The 4,949-nt window shown below is 38.7% G+C and overlaps 1 pseudogene; it reads right to left on the bottom strand.

The window, feature by feature from the left end:
* Positions 1-1,604: 1,604 nt before the first annotated feature.
* Positions 1,605-4,388, bottom strand: LOC148022797 (putative glycosyltransferase STELLO1 pseudogene; annotated as a pseudogene).
* Positions 4,389-4,949: the final 561 nt, after the last annotated feature.

Raw genomic sequence — 4,949 nt, 5'->3', positions numbered from 1 at the left:
CACCATTCTTGGGACTCATTTGAATCTCCTACCTATTCTTTTTCTTCTCTTCAATCTCCTATTCTCTACTTCATTCTCTCTCTGACCCTCGATGGATACGACTTTTCGACTAAAATCCCTCCGACAACGGCTCTTACAATTTTTCTCTTTGGGGCCATGGTCTTCGATCAAATAATTATAGAGAAGACTTCAATAATAGAGCTATGAGTCGTCTTGATTTGATTGATAGAGACGACAACAATAGAAATGTGAGAAGAAATCAAGTAGAGTCTCAATTTTACAAGGGAAAGAAGGTGGAAGAGATGGGATTAAGCTTAGAAATGCGGCATAGTATGTCCCTTGTCTTTTGCAATAAGAATGATCTATCTCACTCTTCTCTTGCCTTCTCTCTTGATTCAAGTAGAGTCTCCTCTTTTGTCTCAAATCTAATGTATTCTATGGATTCTCATGCCTCATATTTATAGTTTAATTGAAGGGAGGGGGTTCTTATGAGTCGTGACCAAGAAGAGGAGTTATTTGTGGAGGGTATATTGCTAATCTAGCTATCTAGGAGCTTTTGAGATGCAATCTGATGCTAGAGATTAGTTCTTTGAGGTCCAGAGAGGCTGTCAAAGATACCATGACTGATTCACCTAGGTTTTGGGTGATCTTTCTTCAATAGGGTAAGGCTGCTCGAAAAGACCAAATGAAGCCAGTAGAGTAGTGACAAGTATCTGATACCTATGGTACTAGTAGCACATTACATGTGTGGTGGAGTTGAAACTGGTCTTCAAGATGAAACTTCCATTGCTAGCTTGTTTGTAGCTGGTGAAGTTGTAAAGCTCAAAAAAATTGCTCCAAGTTAAGCCTAGAATGACAGTAAGTTTGGAATGATAGTGAGTGGGCTGATCTAATATCCTTCAGCTGTTGCTGATGCTACTCCTAAACCTATAAGGCCAACTATACAAATCCTTTTTGTCCAATCAAGTTACTTAAATGCAGCATGTAACATGAATGTTAACTTACAACAAGCTCACTACCTATTCCTCTAATTCCTTAGCATAAGATCAAATGGTCTAGGACAAAACATCTAATTATGTTCAATGGTGTAAGGATATTTTCTTGATGAAGACCCTAAGCATCTTTGTTGACCATACCTTCAAACTTCAGAATCTACAGATAATGAATATCTCTTTGAGTTTTTGATATCATCTACAATACAGTAGTAGGCATATCTAAGAATTGAAGGGAATGCATTATACAAAAGCTCATGGTCACCCCAAGCATCCTATTCAGATCTGCAAGATAGGCAAGATTCCTCCTATTCAGAGAAGATGATGCCTATTTTTAGCATGCTTTTAGGATAATTCTTGCAGCAATAAACTAGAAAGGAACAACCCGACTCAAGAGAAAAAAAAATTTACAATTTCTTTGTTGGCCGTTCAAATCAGTTTGAATAAGCTCTACAATGCCATTTTCACTAGACAATGTGCTGATAGTTCAAAGAGAGCAACAGGTTGATCAGAAGCTTGTTTCAACATTACAGCATCTTGTGAACAGCAGCTACCAACAGTACGTGTCTTAACCATTGGAATTTTAAAAAAGGCTTAATGAAACAATTCCATCTATATACTGTACAATAGCCTGGACCCCACACCAAAATATTGATCCTCACATAATATCTACATTAAATGAAATTAAAAAACAAGAACATGATCTTTTTAAAGTCAAATTTACAAAGGAGTTAATTTTCAAGGCAAAAAGTTGACAAACTAACCTTCTGAAAATTCCAGAATTTAGTTTTATTGGCTTGCATTAAGTTCCAATAATTCAAAATAACATGATCTTTAATAAACAGGAACCCCTCTACTTTTGGATAACAGTCAAAGATCTAAGGAAGTCGTCTACAAAAGAAAAAGTGATGGTTAACAAACAAAACTCCAATGTGCATAAAAAACTAGAATCATCCATCCAACTAGCTACTTGATATTGGCATTGTGACAACAACATCAAGAGGGAATGTTTGGGATATATAGATCATGTATTTCAATTGATATTAATCCCTTGGTGAGCAAAGAGTTGAATGCTAATAATTGGTTCTACAAAATTTGGCAATCACAACAGAGGTAAAAGTTTAAAGAAGGGCATATTCGATAGTGCTTGAAGCACTTTTGTCTCTAGGTCTCATCATTTCCACAAGACTTGAAGATGTATTGGCACGCTTTCATAATGGCAAGAGTATGACTAATGGGGTTTTTTTCCTCATCTATAACATCATCCAAGCATGCTTGCATGAGTCATGGGTCAACAACTCTGTGTGGTAATAAAGTCGTTCTCCTCTAATTGTCCTATATTCAACATCATCAAAGCAAGCTTCTATCACTCCACTCTTTGGCAATTCGTATAATGAAGCTAGTGTCCAAAAACTGGGCCGCTTTAGACATCCTTTCCTATTTTGAGTTTCATTTGCTTTCAATTACTGATGCATAGCATGTCTTTGAAGGCATCCTAGTTTGTTTCAGAAGCATTAACACTGCAACATATAAATAGAACCTACTACTTTCAATGATTTAGTTGTGAAAAACTTTATCGATACAAGATGGACTAAAGAAGCCCAAAGACAAGGCGCCCCCTAGGACAATAGCTTCATTTCTCAATAATTATGTCATTCATAAACTTGTGAAGTAAAAATGCTCCCAAGACATCAAGGCAAGATTTTGTTTATGGGCTAGACCTTCACAAACAAATGATATAAACTAGAAACACAAGTTATTTGAATGTCGTGATAACGTTTAGCATGTATATCCACATTGAGGTAAAAGAGTATTTCTTTCACTAACTTGTATGTTTGCCATACTTCAACTGCTTCAACTCCAAAAGCTGGATCACTTTGTTCCAAAAGTATAACCATAGTGTTGAAAATTCTGCCATAAAGCATTCTCCATCCAAGTGCTATTTTATTGACGGGCAAATCATAGAACGTGATTAAGACAACATCCCCGTAAAACTTTCTCCATCTGAGAAAATTTCCAACTTCAAAGCCTACTCTTGAAGCTTCAACCAAACCAAGGTGTGTGGAGGGGAGTGCTAGAGGCAGGAACTCCCAACGTACTGACTGATCTGTTAGAGCTTTCCCCCCGTCAATTTCAAGAGTGAACATTCTTGGTTGGGTGCACCCCACTGAAACAAGATCTTGAAGCCAAGCCACAATATAGTCCACATCTTGAGCTATCCAAAAACGTTCTTGAGCCATAGAATAGCTTAGATCATCAACTCATTTAAAGAAGGTTGCCTTCTTTGATCTCCAAGAGACCAAAAAGTCAGCCAGCGTGTCAACATTGTCATGTAATTCCTTCTCATCTTCAAAGAAATGTGGCTTCAAGGTATCTTGCCAGTCAATCGATGGTGGACATAGTGTCACATAACCCCCAATCTCCCATAAGAGTCTTTGCACCCAATATCCCCTCATTATGTCTGAAACTCCAAGATTTACTGATAGAGGAAGCATGAGTGCCTAGAAAGCCTGAGAATGGAACAATGTATTGAGATGATTAATGGGATCCATCATATCCTGTGGAAGTGCAACAGGAAGGGCATGTGTATCAAACTTGATATCAAACAACTTAGATTCTGATTTTTGAGTATTATAAAAAATAGCGTCAAAGTTAAGGAAACCATTGGCTAATCCTTGCTGAGAATAGACCGTTTTCCACTTGGCACATATCCATAACAAATCTCTACATTTATGTTGCTTATAGATTCCAGAGGGAAGCCCCTAGGCCAAACAGATCTTTGGCCAAAGTGAATGTAAGGGTTGACAATTGTTCTGTTATGAAATGACAAATACTTCAATAAATTATTGCTCCAAGTCAAAGTCATTGCTCAGATCCCCCCTATTACGGATGCATTCTCATCTGCATCATAGATCACCTTGCACCATGCTAGATTGCAAATAAATATCCAACATTCTTCCTCACATATGAAACATATGGAAGGTGGGCAAGGATCCTATAACCAAGAGCTGCTTGCTCCTCAACTTCCAAGAAAATGACTCCTCTCACTTCCCAATCACTTGGTGTGTCTGTATCTCCAACGGCAACAACTTGACATCCCTGCATTTTCACCATAGCCTGAACTTGATCGGTGAAAGAGTCAGAGGTTGTTACCACACTCCATTTCTCTACCTTGACAACATGGAATTTCTCAATATCTACCACTTTGTGCACCTTCTTGAAGTCTACTTCAGAGTATGGATTCTTCTCAGCACTCTTAGGGCCTGAGTGGACACAGAGGAGGGCTAAGGAGTCACCGTGGTTGAAAATGATGATGAGGATGAGGACATTGAGAAGCACGAGACCCAAGATGACAAGATTGGGTAGGTTGCTTCTAGCTGAGGCGGCTAGGGTCATTTTGAAGTAGCTGAGATCTGAGATAAGTAGCTTTGAAGTCAATCTTCATCGTGGAAGCATTCTTGTCATCCTCATCTTTGTTGTGGGGCAGGTTTGCACCCTGCTTGTGGGCTAGCTGAATGCTGGGGCTTGGTTCGCTCCTATTGGTTGAGCATTGTGAGGGAGGGTTAGATGTAGGGGGCACAATGCTGGCTCATGATGCCCCGCACACACACATGCCAACAAAGATGCACACAATCTTGTGCAATCTCAAGGTTTATGACATTTTTGCTTAAATTTTTTGTTGTGTGAGGGAATGGAAATACAATGAGCTTTGCATTTGAAAATTGCAATTCCTTTAAGTGCCTTTTTGAAGCAAATAGATATTTTTTAATTGTGCCTTTGGGATGTGGTGCACGGGGTTTGAACTCACACACCCCCATAACTCGACCCACACCCAAACCACTACGCCACAACCCCATTGGCTTAAGTGCCTTTTTTTTGGAACAATACGATTTTTATTAATAGAGATTTACATAATCAAGAAATATCCTATGGTTTTACCCCAAAACCATCACCCTA

Source organism: Lygodium microphyllum, chromosome 16 (genome assembly GCF_053477565.2).
Source record: "Lygodium microphyllum isolate KBCC chromosome 16, Lygodium_microphyllum_v1.1.10, whole genome shotgun sequence".
In the NCBI taxonomy this organism is placed as follows: Eukaryota; Viridiplantae; Streptophyta; class Polypodiopsida; order Schizaeales; family Lygodiaceae; genus Lygodium; species Lygodium microphyllum.
The sequence above is the reverse complement of the archived record's forward strand: the minus strand, read 5'-3'. Positions and strand labels throughout refer to the sequence as shown.